The sequence below is a fragment of the Pseudonaja textilis genome, chromosome 1, assembly GCF_049901715.1.
Source record: "Pseudonaja textilis isolate UNSWEBS1 chromosome 1, rPseTex1.2, whole genome shotgun sequence".
Classification (NCBI taxonomy): domain Eukaryota; kingdom Metazoa; phylum Chordata; class Lepidosauria; order Squamata; family Elapidae; genus Pseudonaja; species Pseudonaja textilis.
In genome coordinates this window covers 127,274,158-127,288,936 of record NC_141990.1, presented here as the reverse complement: position 1 = coordinate 127,288,936, position 14,779 = coordinate 127,274,158, and the positions used below count along the sequence as shown (strand labels likewise).

Here is a 14,779-nt window from a genome sequence, read left to right as displayed (position 1 = left end):
CCCTTGGAAGACAATTGGACTTATCCAACTGTTTGCAGATTTTTGAGGGGTCATTTTTGTATATGTATATTGGGGGAAACAATGTAACATTTACAGAATGACTAGCTCACTTTTGCACTTAAACTGGAAAAATATTGGTATGAATACAAATTGGATATAATATCAATTCTATTATAATCTCTGTCTTAGTTGGAGCTCACATATATAAGTACAGATAAGTATGGGCTTATATGGAGAATAGATGGTGGGCAAGAACAGTCCTTGTGAATCATGCTGCTTTTTTTTAGGTATGTGAAAATAATGCTTGCCTGATAATGAGATGATGACATTGATGAGGTTATCCATTCAATTGTGTTTGACTCTTGACGCTTCTATGGGCCAAGTCTCTCCATATCTCTCAACATGCTTGCCTGAGCTTTTTTATAATCTCATCTCTTCGTACTTCTCAGATATACACTGTTTATAAGTCAATATAGCTTGTTATTACAGATTCAAAAAAAGAAAGAAGGAAAAGTTACATCATTTGATATATTTGGTATTGATTGCTTGAGATATAATGCATCAGAGAATTACAGTATCAAGCTTGGAGAAGTGGAAAATGATAGCAATAGTACTTAGCAATGGCACTTAGACTTATATACCGCTTCACAGTGCTTTACAGACCTCCCTAAGCGATTTACAGAATTAGCATCTTGCCTCCAACAATCTGGATCCTCATTTTATTGACCTTAGAAGGACGGAAGGCTGAGTCAACCCTGAGCTGGTGAGATTCAAACTGCCGGCAACCAGCAGTCAGCAGAATTAGCTTGCAATACTATATATAAGATAAGGTGGCATTTCCAGCTGAACAAAGATGCTCCCTTTATAGGAAAGTTGGTATTGACTACATTCTTTCTTCTTCTTTGCAGAGTCACAGTGCACACTCTGTGGTGAACCTGAAGGTGAGTCCTGTACTTTCATCATTTCCAAAGTTAGTTTTGTTGTCCAACTTATACGAACTGCTTAACCCTCTAACATGTGTTGTCTGGTGGAAATAGATTGAACATGGCATTAGACGTCACATTCTTTAGAAAAGGGTAGGTATGGGAAATGTTAAGAGGTTTGTTAAATGTCACCAACTGAACTGAACTGAATTAAATTAGTACTAAGGGAATTTAGTTAGTTAGTTTTGTTTTTGAAAAAGAACCTTTATTTATCTATTTTTTAAAAAAATGTAATTATTTAAGATGCAACCAATCTCATAACTGAATAGGAAACTGTCAAAATCTATTATGAAGAGTATATTATTATATTAAAAGTATTGAATAGAGTCTTAAATTTAGAGATGAATAATATAATCTCAAGTTGTGGAATATCTAACAACAGTACATATTTTTGTGATATTATATTTTGAAAAATATAGAATATAGAATTATTCTGATAATATTAGTACTTATAGTCTGTTTAAAACAGATTAGAACTCTGTGGTAATAGAAGTCCCATTGCATGACTTGACACAAAGTATAGGTGTGGGTTAGGTAAAGGAATCAGAGATGTGAATCAAATATATAAATTCACATATCATATTCTAGTTTCCATGGATTTTTATGCTGGTTTTTAAATAGTTTGATGGAAACTAACACTATACTATTTCAGGTAACATCATTTTCTACGCCATCTGTATATAGCATGATCCTGATGTTGCTGAAAAACTTCATTATCTGGTTCTTAAAATTAAGAATATAGGCAGCGATTCAAGGAAAATACCTCATATATGCCATAGGTTGTACTCAACAGGGCTTGATTTCCACATAAGTGGCTTTAAATTGCTCTAGTGTTTTAGCATTACCTTACCTCCAAGGCTAAAAGAAGTCAAGCAGAAGCACATAAGTAGCATAGAAGTAGCCCCATCAAAGTCTTTCAACCCTTACTGAAGCATGGATCAATGCTTCATAATTCTTGGCAATTAAGATCTCTGCAATTTATTCAGCAATTTTGTTTGCTCTAAGAAGGTGCAATATTCCAACTCAATATAAAATGAGTTAAAATGGGATTTTGAAAAAGAGAGTGCAATTTTTGTGAAATAAATATTTGTCCATCTTATAGGCAATTTGATTTGTTAGCTATGAATGGAGGTATTGTTTTAATTCATAGAGAAACTGATACCCAGGTGAAAAACAAAGAAAAAAAGGGGGAAAATTATTGGATGCCAATTTCTCTGCTGATATAACTAAATTCCTCTGATAACTCATTCTGCTTTTTTTTTCTGCCTGGCTAACCAAAATTCACTAGTTCAAAACTAGCAGGGACCACCAAAATAATATGTCAGAATTGTTACACTAAAGCCAAAATAGAGAGGAGTGGAAGGAAGGACTAAAGGAATAAAGGAAATTAGACAATTGGTCTATTCTGTGTAAATTGATGGAAATATTAAACAAAAAATAATCAAGCCGATAGTAGAGCAACTCTTGTGGAAGAAGAAATCACTCCAGTTTCCACAAAGGTAAGTATTCTTGTGTCATCAATACTCTTGACCTGTTTAGAGTGGCAATAGATAGAAAGTAAGGTTGACCCAATAGATGTACTCTGCAGCTTTCAGAAAGCTTTTGACTAAAGGACAGTGCTTTTACGCTAACCAACATAGAGATAAGACTCTAGTGCCACCATCAAGGCTTGGCAAGCAGGAGAAGAGAGATGATGAGAGGTTTCATTCTATAGGATGATACCCCCAAGAACCTAAATGTGCTTTGTTACTGTTGCCAGAGGATCCATAAAAGCAAAGGCTGCAGCAATGATGGAAAAAAAGCTAGAGATAAACAAGGGTCCATTTCTTTCCTACTCTATAACCTGCTGTTTTGTTGTGTGGTGCCAATAACCCTGTAAGATGCAATTTTCCCAAGAGCTGTTTTATTGTCAAGAATCAGTCAAATCAGAACAGAACAGAACAGAACAGAACAACAGAGTTGGAAGAGGCCTTGGAGGTTTTTTAGTCGAATCCCCTGCTTAGACAACAAACCCTAGTACCCCATGAAACAGTAGTATTCTAGAGTGTTTTTTTCTCTAAAGTATATGTTCAATGATCTTGTGAAAGAGTTCTGGAAAGAATTCTGGACACCTTTTTTTTAAAGGTCTCTTTAAAAGGCAGGAATGGAAGAGCAAGGACTGATATTCATTGTTGCTCCTGTTGCATGGAAGAAGAGCAGTGATAGACCCTGACACTCAGATCTCAGCTTCCAAGAAAGGCCTTTTGGAACTGGGTGGAATGGGAGAAATCGATTCTCTGTGAACTTTGTTCCACTGCATCCTGAGTCTTAATTCATAGCACCAAACGTAACAGCCTTTTTTGTGTCTTTTGCAGTAGAATAGAACAGAACAGAATAGAGTAACAGAGTTGGAAGAGACCTTGGTGGTCTTCTAGTCCAACCCCCTGCTTAGGCAGGAAACTCTATCCCATTTCAGACAAATGGTTGTCCAAACTCTTCTTAAAAACTTCCAGTGTTGGAGCATGTACAACTTCTGGAGGCAAGTTGTTCCACTGATTAATTGTTCTAATTGTCAGGAAATTTCTCCTTAATTCTAGGTTGCTTCTCTACTTGATTAGTTTCCACCTATTGCTTCTTGTCCTGCCCTCAGGTGCTTTGGAGAATAGCTTGACTTCCTCTTCTTTGTGGAAACCCCTGAGATATTGGAACAGTGCTATCATGTCACCCCAGTCCTTCTTTTCATTAAATTAGATATACCCAATTCCAGTTGCCATTCTTTATGTGTTTTAGCTTCCAGACCCCCAATCATCTTTCTTGCTCTTCTCTGCACTCTGCACATCTCAACATCTTTTTTACATTGTGGTGACCAAAACTGGATACAGTATTCCACGTGTGGCCTTACCAAAGCATTATACAGTGGTATTAATACTTCACGTGATCTTGATTCTTTCCCTCTGTTAATGCAGCCAAGAATTGTTGGCTTTTTTGACAGCTGTAGCACATTTCTGGCTCATATTTAAGTGATTGTCCACTAAGACTCCAAAATCCCTCTTACAATTATTGCTATTGAGCCAGGTACTACCTATACTATCCCTGTGCATTTGGGTTTTCTTGCCTAACCTTACTTTTTTCACGATTAAATTTCATTTTTTAATAGTGTCCAATGTTCAAGTCTGACAAGATCCTTCTGTATTTTAAGCCTATCTTCTGGAGTGTTATCTATTCCTGACAACTTTGTGTTGTATATAAAATTGATGAGTTCCCCATCTATCTCACCTAAATCATTGATAAAGATGTTGAAGAGCACTGGGCCTAAAACAGAACCTTGGGGTACTCCATTGCATACTTCCCTCCATTGAGAACTACATGTTGAGTGTGGTTAGTCAGCCAGTTATGACTCCATCTGGTGGTGATGCTGTCTAACCCACATTTTTCTAACTTATCAAATAGTAGGTTGTGGTCTACTTTATCAAAGGCCTTCCTGAAGTGCATGTAAATTATATCCACAGCATTCCTTTGGTCCACTAATTTTGTCACTTTGTCAAAGAATGCAATAGCAATTGTCTGGCATGATCTGTGTTTGACAAACCCATATTGACTTTTGGTTATGACTTTGCTTGTGTTCACTGATTTGTTGCTTGATTATCTTTTTCAGAATCTTCCCAGGTATTGAGGTCAGGCTGATAGGTCTGTAGTTTCCTGGATCTGTTTTTTCTTTCCTTTTTTGAAGATGGGAATTACATTAGTTCTTTTCCAGTCCTCTGATAAAAGGACTGGAAAATTTTAATTTGTATTCCTAACCTGTTTTTATGGTACTGTTTTTGATAGGTTGGATTGTTTTTCCTTTTGTGTAAACACAGATGCCAAAAATGAGTTAAGCAATTTTGCTTTCTCCCTGTTGCTTGTCATCTTCTTGCCATTTTCTCTCATTAATGGACCAATCATTTCAGAGGATGAATAGGTAATTCCCTTTTTTCCCTTGCCACTTTTCTCCAGCTCTGACTCAACATCAGTAAAGAATTGATGAACATGTAATATTTTATTCATCTTTGAAAGGATACTTTGGGAAAGTATTCAGTAATTTCACTCTAGTAAGTTCTACAAAGAAGAATCTGCACTTTTATGATCTATGCTTGTTCAAGGAAAAGTAGGTTTCTTCTTATGCAATAAAATTGAGAAAAACTGAAAGGACATACAACTTGAATGAAAATACTTTTATAATTCACTGTTTAAAACAAAGGCGTATCTCTGTACTCTTTGTTCAGAAACAGCTCTACGCACTTTTTGTATTAAATCTCAGATCTTGAAGGTATTCATGGATCTTTCCTCGCTGATAGAGATATTCAATTCATTTCAGCCTGAACTTTCCTTAATGCACATTTTATTATTATGCAGATTGCAATGAATGTGGCCCTCTGGGCTAGGAAGATACTGTCCAGAAAATAATGTTTTTATATTTAATTCCTAATCACTTTGGTTTCTTTAAAATATGATTCGGATATTTATTTTTCTTCTTTAAAATTTCAATTCCTTTATTAACAAGTCAGGCAGAGTGACATGTACTAGTGGACTGAAAGAAGACTGTTAGAGATTATATGGAATGGTTTGCCTCCAGGAGTTGTGGGTACTCCATCAACAGGGGTGGGATTCTACCAGTTCGCACCTATTCGTTAGAACCGGTTGTTAACATTCTAAGCAGTTCAGAGAACCGGTTGTTAGAATAAATTACTGGCCTAATCCTGTAAGGAAGGCAGGAAGGAAACATTCTGGTGTTGCTTATAGAAACTGCCTCTCCATTAACCCTTATTACATTCTTGGCAGGACTAGACTTCCTGTCTCAGGAACATCTCTGGAGTTTTTTTTTCCCCTCCTTTGCTGGTACTTTGCTTGTGTGGAGTGACCATTCAAAGTTACAATGGCACTGAAAAAAGTGACTTATGACCATTTTTCACACTTACGACTGTTGCAGCATCCCCACAATCATGAGAGGCCAGGGGAGGAGATGCGTGCCTCGATGTGAGTGATATTGAATTGGCCACGCCCAGCCAATAACATGACCACCAAGCCACGTCCACCCAGTCACATGACCAAGCCACGCCCACCAACTAAGCCATGCCCACAGAACCAGTTGTTCAAAAATCTGAATCCCACCCCTGGTTTTCAAGAAAAGATTGGACAATCCTTTGTCCAGAATGACATAGAGTCTCCTGCTTGAGCAGGGAGTTGCACTAGAAGACCCCTTCTAAATCTGTTATTTTGATGTTCATAGATTATTCATTTCTAGCCATTGGTGCTATTCTACCAGTTCGTCCCGGTTGTGGCATACTGGTAGCGCCAACGATCAGTGGAGACTGAACTAGTTCTCTCTGATGACCTGCTGTAGGGCCCGCCCATCCACCTGGGCTCCCATACTGATCTTTTTTCCCTGCTTTTGAAATGCAGCTGCTTTGTGCGCCCCAGCAGATTCCTGTGCATCAGCTGCTCAAGCTATAGGGAGAGTGCAGGATTGCAGGAGGTGAGTCGGAAAGCCTCTGCGCATGGGCAAAGTGCGCCTTTGGCACACATGCATGCGCAAAGTGTGTGCGCGCATGCACAAAGTGCACCCACCAAGCCACGTCCACCGAACCGGTGGTAAACTATTCTGAAACGCACCACTGTTTTCAGCCATCCCCTTCTCTCATCATTTTTCAAAGAAACAACTCAGATATACATTATAATTTGGAAAGAACAGTATTGTTAGGTGCTGACTTCAGATCTGGGAATTACCTAAATTCAGTATTTCAAGAGAAATCAAGCAGTCCTAGCTCTTCCTTCTTGCTTGGACATTTTAAAATCTATAACTTGTCTTGTCACCAAAATGCTGAATAAAATGTTTATAGGTATAGCACATACATTGTTAACAAAAAGAAAAACAGGATCTGGGGTTACTCAGACAACTGAAGTATAATTGTCTACAAAAGGTCAAAATACTTGGCTGGTAGAATAGAATGGAATAGAATACTTTATGGGCCAAGTGTGATTAGATACACAAGGAATTTGTCTTGGTGTAAATACTCTCAGTATACATAAAGAAAAGATACATTCGTTAAGAATCAAGAATCATAACATACAACACTTGATGATAGTCATAGGGTACAATCAACAATCAAATCATACTAGGAAACAGTCAAGTGGGAGGGGATGGGTGATAAGGAGTGGTGAGAAGATTAATAGTAATAGTAGTGTACACTTTGTAAATAGTTGAACAGCGTTGAGGGAATTATTTGTTTAGCAGAGTGATGGCTTTCAGGAAAAAAAACTGTTCTTGTGTCTAGTTGTTCTGGTGCGCAGTGCTCTATAGTGTCATTTTGAGGGAAGGAGTTGAAACAGTTTATGTCCAGGATGTGAGGGGTCTGTAAATATTTTCACAGCCCTCTTTTTGACTTGTGCAGTATACAGGTCCTCGATTGAAGGCAGGTGGGTAGTAATTGTTTTTTCTGCAGTCCTAATTATCCTCTGAAGTCTGTGTCTTTCCTGTTGGGTTGCAGAACCAAACCAGACAGTTATAGAGGTGCAGATGATAGACTCAATAATTGCTCTGTAGAACTGTATCAGCAACTCCTTGGGCAGTTTGAGCTTTCTGAGTTGGCACAGAAAGAACATTCTTTGTTGTGCTAGTACCTATTGCCACAATATTTGACATTTCAAGAGTGGAAGCTCATCAGTTTGTTTTCATTCTTATAGCTCCGTGTTCTCAGCCATACAAGTGCCTTTTGAGCACTTAACTCTATTGCTATTAATGGGGTATAATCAAGAAATCTCTAAAACGATTCTAAAGCATTCTAATTCTGCTAAAGTCAAGAGGAATGTTTATGTTTCTCAGATCGGTTTGCTGCTAAATCACTTGCTTACAATCACTATGTAGTAATTCTTCAACCTTGTAAAATGCGTGATTCTTAAAATGATTATTTGAAGGAGGGTTGGTCCTGTCATTATGCAACATTCTTAAAGGGTGACATTGGTAGCAGCAACAATGCTAATTATGAAAAGCAGGATCAGGAATGAAAACTCATATGAATTATTTTGTTAAAGTTTTGGAGCAGGAACCAAACATGAATCTTTGCTAAGTACCCACCCTTGGTCTTCATTTGAAATGCAGTACAGTAGTTTTAAATGTATATTAATCCTTCTTTGGATGAAGCTACAAAACAACTACATGAATTAAAGTGTTTTTGGTAAGATGCTTCTCCCCTTTCCTTGTATCTTGATTTAAGATTTTAAATACTTCCCTCTTCAAGAGTCTACGAACAGTTGTTGCGTAGTATCTCCTTGCATATCAGCACATCGCAACACACGCAAATAATGAAGCATTTAATAATTAGGGCTGCATTTTGTTTTGGGGTATTTCCTTGCTATGTTCAAACATGTTTGGTATTTCCAGGACAGTCTTGAGAAAATGTTGAAGGGTGCTCTCACTAAATAAAATTAATTTATCTTTCCTTGTCAACTGTGAATGAAAGCCATTCAGAAGGATGATGGACTTTAAAGAAAGGCCTGTTCAGAATTGCTAAGATGTTCCCACAATGGATGAATGGCTGATAAAAATGATGGAACTAGCAGAGATGCCTACATTGATTGTTTTAATTAAGGAAAAGAACACATCCAACTTTGTTTCTACTTTGAAACCACTTCTGGATTTTGTGCTTGAGATGGAAAACGAAACTTTGAGTTTTGTTGATTAGATGAGTTTGTTGTCATAGAAATGGTTAATACATATAAAAGTTGAGATTGTAATATTACTATCTTATTCTACTAAAAAGAGTTGGAGGTCAATATTTTTTCTTTTCCTTTTCCTCTTTTAATTTACACTTCTTTCTTTTCCCTTTTCTCTTCCCCATTTTACTACTATTTACTCTTTCATTTGTGTTTTATATCCTGATAAACTTAATATATAAGCTAAGATATTCATGGTGCATTTTGTGTACATCCATCAAATGCTTTGACTCTTAAGAATCACATTCCCCCATTTTTATACACCATAATTTTTCACACGAGCAAGATACAAATACACGTTTTACTGGACTAAGTGACATTTGTTTTCAGATTTTTTTTAATGAAAAAAATTGTACTTCCATATCATGATTAGAATCTTACGGGAGCAGAATAAAAAGTTTGGGAAAAGTTATTTCATCCAGGCATTTTCTACCAGAGTTTCATCTTGGAGATGGCCATAAATCTCTCTCTTGGAATGAAAACACTACTTCACAAATTTAATAGCAGAAGATTTCAAGGACGAAGCTATAATAAGTTGCCTTTTCTGCAGATACAAAAGAACTTCTAAGAATGACAAAGGTCAGCTATTGCAGGTTACAAACACAATGAAACCTTGATTTAATAAATGCTCCTATCCCCAGCACAGTAGACTTCAGCGGCAACAGATCAGCTTTCCATTGTTGTGGTTCGCTAGCAGCCGGTGCAGACGACAGTGGAATCGGACAGTGAGGAAGAAAGGGAACCAGTCAGGGAGTCTGGAGAGAACTTGGATGAGGGTCCTGCATCTGATGCAGGGATGGGGCCAGGACCATCTGGGAGTGGGGTGCTGCCTTCAGAGCTTCGGAGTCTGGCAGTAGCAAAGCAGAGGACCCAGGGGAGCCTGTTCCCAGTGTGTGGATTAAGAAACCCCAAAGACAAGATCCAGCTAGAAAACCAAGGAGTTTATGAAATACCATGCAACAATTGCCCAGCCACAAACTTTGGACAAACCAACAAGAGAATAAATGCACGTACCACAGAACACAAAAACTCAGTCAGAAATGAAGAAAATACTTCCTCCCTCTTTCAGTACCTTAAAGCCACAGGACATGAAATTAATTTCGAAGGAAACAAATTAATATCCAACAGTGAACATTCCAGCAAGAGAATAATCAGGGAAACCATCGAAATAGAGAAACACCCCCATAACATGAATAAATGGGATGATACCTGCCACCTACCAGACATCTGGAAATTAGCCCTCACCAACAAATGATTCCCAGCCATGAAAACCAACACTAGACCCAAAACAACATGGGCCACCACTGCCAATCCCCCTCATCAAACCATCCTTTAAACAAAGGACAACCACCATCCAGAAAACAGACCACGGCTGCTTCGCCAGCTGTTGCACCCCCGACCCCAAAACTAAACAAGCTGACACATGCAAAGAACACAGACCCAGACCCCAAACTCAAAGCCAGTCCAAAACCCAGAATGCTATATCACAGCCACCCTCTCAGGATATCACATCAGAAAACTCAGGAAATTATACCACAAGAACTCAAGAAGTTGCAACACAGCAAACAACCCAGGAAATAACAGCACAAGACCAAGGATACCACAGCAATAAAACTCACAAGGTCATCACACAACCCATTACCCAAGCCGTTACAACACACGAGGCTAATGGAAAAAAGATCACTGCAAAACAAATGACCCAGGAGAATACAACGCAGGACCCAGTATACCACAACAAAAGAACTTGCAAGGCCATCACACAACCCATTACCCAAGCTGTTAAAACATGAGAGGCTAACAGAAAAAAGATCACTACAAAACAAATGACCCAGGAGATTACAGCACAAGATCCAGGATATCTCCACAACAAAACTCACAAGGCCATCACACAACCAACATCAACTCCATCAACCAATCAAGAGGCAGCAGTGCAGCCAACCAGCCCAGCACACCACCACCCCCAGCAGTATTTATAGAGAGACGGCAGCTCCGATCACACACTGTTTGCACTGGCACGAAGCCGAAAGCACCAGCCTGAGGATGGCAAGTGGGACCTCGCTGAAATGTCACCAAGATACTCTTATTCTTACATGGGAAATCTTACACTGGTGGAGTCATCTCTTCTATTCATGCTTTCAGGTCTTTTTTCAATCTCTATGGCTTCTCTGATAATTCTGTAGCTGGGGTTTTCTATAGTGGCTAGGGTTTTGGTGCCATTGAAATCAATGCTATGACCTGTGGCTTTCATGTGTTGGACTAGTGAGGAAGTGTATTCAAGCTTTTTTACTGCATTTTTGTGTTCATCTAGGTGGGTACTTATTCTTCTATTGGTCTGTCCAATGTATGTGGCAGGGCGTGATGTGCAGGGGACTTCATATATGCCTTGGTTTTCCAGGTCCATTTTATCTTTGGGGTTTCTTAGGATGGCTGCTATTTTTCTGTCTGTTTTGAAGGCAGTCTTGATGTGATGCCTGTTTAGTATCCTACTGATTTTGTCTGTAGTACCTCTTATGTAGGGCAGGACAGTTGTTCCATAGGTCTGTTCATCTTCTAGGTCTCCATTATGCCTTAGCGTGTTTTTGTGGATCAGGCCTGTGATTTTGCTTTTGTGGAAGCCGTTGGCTGCTAGTACTTTAGTCAGGGTGCATAGTTCAGTTTTTATGTGTGTCTTGTCTACCAGGTGTTTGATTCTGGCAATTAGTGTTTTGGCCATGGAGTTTATCTGTGCTGGGTGGTGGTGGGATTGGGCATTGAGGTGGTGGTTGGTGTATGCTTTCTTCTGGTATATGGTGTGTCCTAGTGTGCCATCTGTATTTTTGTAGATTAGTACATCTAGAAATGGTAGTTGTTTGTTTGTTTCTGTTTCCAACCTACTCTTAGAGACAAACAACCTACTTTCTAATAAACAATTTGGTTTAAGAAAAAAACTATCCTGCAATCTGCAACTCTTACATTGCAAAAACATATGGACTACACAACTTGATCAGGGCAAAGCAATAGACGCAATCTACATAGACTTCTGTAAAGCCTTTGATTCAGTGGTATACAACAAACTACTACTAAAACTAAAATCTTATGGTATCTCTGAATACCTGCATAAGTGGATAGATGCATTCCTGTCAAACAGACAACAACTGGTCAAAATTGGGAGCATCCTATCAAATTCTGTACCTGTCAACAGTGGAGTACCCCAAGGCAGTGTTCTAGGACCAACTCTCTTCATACTCTACATAAATGACCTCTGTGATCATATTAAGAGCAACGGTGTCCTGTTCGCTGACAATGTAAGCTATTCAACACCACAGACAATACTGCTACCCTTCAATAAGACCTCGACTATGTATCAGAATGGTCAAACAAATTGCAACTTCAAATCTCAACAAACAAATGCTCTGTCTTACATATTGGCAAAAAAAATATATCAGAAAATAAAATACAGGCTGAATAGGCAAGACCTTGTTGATGATCCAGACTCTGTCAAGGACCTTGGAGTACTCATCTCTAATGATCTAAGTGCTAGAGCCCACTTAACTACATAGCCAAAAAGTCATTAAGAGTTGTTAACCTAATCTTATGTAGCTTTTTCTCTGGTAATATTACACTACTAACTAGAGCATCCAAAACATTTGCTAGATCAATACTCGAATACAGCTCATCAATCTGGAACCCACATTATATATCTGATATTAACACAGTTGAAAAAGTCCAGAAATATTTCACAAGAAGAATTCTCCACTCCTCTACTCGTTGCAGAATACCTTATGCCACCAGACTTGAAATTCTAGACCTAGAAAATCTAGAACTACGCCGCCTTCGGTCCGATCTAAGGATAGTATATAAAATCATACATTGCAATGTCCTACCTGTCAATGAAAACTTCAGCTTCAACCATAACAATACAAGAGCAAACAATAGATACAAACTCAAGGTTAATCGCACCAAACTAGATTGCAGGAAATACAACTTCAGCAACAGAGTGATCAATGTCTGGAATACTCTACCTGACTCTGTGGTTTCTTCCCCAAACCCCCAAAACTTTAACCTTAGACTGTCTACTATTGACCTGACCCCTTTCCTCAGAAGTCTGTAGGGGGCATGCATAAGCTCACCAATGTGCCTACCATCCCTGTCCTGTTGTTTCTTTTATTTTTCTTATATGTATCCATGTATTCATAACTATGTTTTTGTTTTCTATGTTTTTACTTATACCTATACTATACTATGTATAGTATAGGTATATACTTATACCTATACTATACTTTATAGGTATTTATAGGTATACCTATATATAGGTATTTACTTATACCTATACTATACTTTTTACTTATACCTATACTATGTTTTTACTTATACCTATTATCTTGTAAGCAATTGACAAACCAAATAAAATAAATAAAAAACATGATGACATACCAACACATGATTATATACTTCTATATTTAACGTTGAAGAAAAACAGATAAAACTCCTCACTCCATGTTAATATGTTAACATGAGTGTTTGCTATAGTTATAGTAGTTATAGTTATAGTAGATTCTAGTTATAGTAGATTCCCAGATATTTCTTCTTAGTAATAGGCTTTCTATCTCCTGTTTCTCAGCCTTGAGTAATGAGGAAACCTTCACAGTCTTTTGAGCAGTGGTCTTGTCTGATCTGCTTTCAGAATCTTGATTTGCCCAATTAACCCTACAAAATAAAGGCCCAAGCTATACATGATGTTTTAATTTTATATGTAATATATAATATTTTGTGATAAAAATAACTGTGAGATACGCTAGTAGATTTCATAGATATTTTTCTAGCATTTAATCTTTGTTGATTTGTTCTAAAGTAGCCTCAATAGCCATACGCCTTCCAAGATAAACCAGACAGGAAACACAACTAGGTGAGCTAATTCTGCTATATTCCAACATAGACTTGCAAGTCTAAAAGTAGAATATTTCTGGCACTTTTAGCTGCCTAATTCATTGGGGGGGGGGTGCTTCCTAAATTTCTTCTTCTGACCATTAAATGACTGGGAGCTCCTACCTCTCTTTTATTATTTCCTGGGCAGTATCTCCTCTTCTTCTCCCTCAAGGTCATTTTCACATACCATTACATCAGTACTGGTATCTAGTATTACAGTTAGAATGTAAAGTTTGGTGCACAAAGTGATATTACTCTAGTTCATGGGTGTCAAACTCAATTGCATCATGTGACACCACGTGACATATTGTGATGTTTTTGCCTTTGTGGAGCTGGGGTGGGTGTGGCCTGCATGTGATGCATCTGGCCCACGGGCCACCAGTTTGACACCCCTGCTCTGGTTAAATATTAGGGCTCTGTGAATGTACTTTGCAGCCAATAAAAGGTGGTTTGGGTTTTTTTAAAAAAAATCTTTTTAAAAAAGAATAAACTAATAAAAATGAATTCAGCAAGAATCAATTTCGGCAAGGAAAATAATGTGTGTACACACATATCATAACAATTTTGCATTATAAATCTACAATTTTATCCCATTAAATAGCTTATAAATGTTACAGCTCTGTCCTTGATCATAGCTTTATATTTGTCCCGAACCAATAATTGGTGGAAATGCTAGAAATAAGAAAGTGAATGTTCTTTCCTAAAACCACTATTCCCCCATCTATTATTTTATCCCAATGTCCCCTCTCTTTCCTCCATTTTATCACCTCAAGCTAGTAAATCCAAAGTTTGGATCCAGCCATTCATTATTATTATACTTTGAAGTTACATATTTTACCTCACCCACACCTTTGAGATCACAGGCTTTTCTACTGAAAGCACCAGGAGAAAATATTTGAAAGGCTGCGTATTATATATTAGAGGCTGACCAAGAAACTGGCAATTATCATACTCATTGCTTTATTCTTTCAATTATACTTTGGAGAGCCCTTTCATGATGATCTTCTGTACCTCTGTCAGAGAATTATATCAAAGAAGAATATAGTTAAATAAGAATCACCAATTTCCTTAAGTAGTCTCTGCCATCAAATTCACTTCCATTTGAACATGAACATGAGAGAAAGGCATAACATTTTATCAGTCCTTCTCACTATGCATTG

The 14,779-nt window shown here is 37.9% G+C and overlaps 1 protein-coding gene across 1 annotated transcript in view; it reads left to right on the top strand.

Moving 5' to 3' along the window:
• Positions 1-911: 911 nt before the first annotated feature.
• The window catches only part of DLGAP2 (DLG associated protein 2), a 241,772-nt gene continuing 227,904 nt past the window's right edge, over positions 912-14,779 (top strand). Inside the window, exon 1 of the mRNA XM_087916459.1 lies at positions 912-941. The gene's annotated coding sequence lies outside the window, so the exon portion shown is untranslated. The remainder of the gene's footprint in view (positions 942-14,779) is intronic.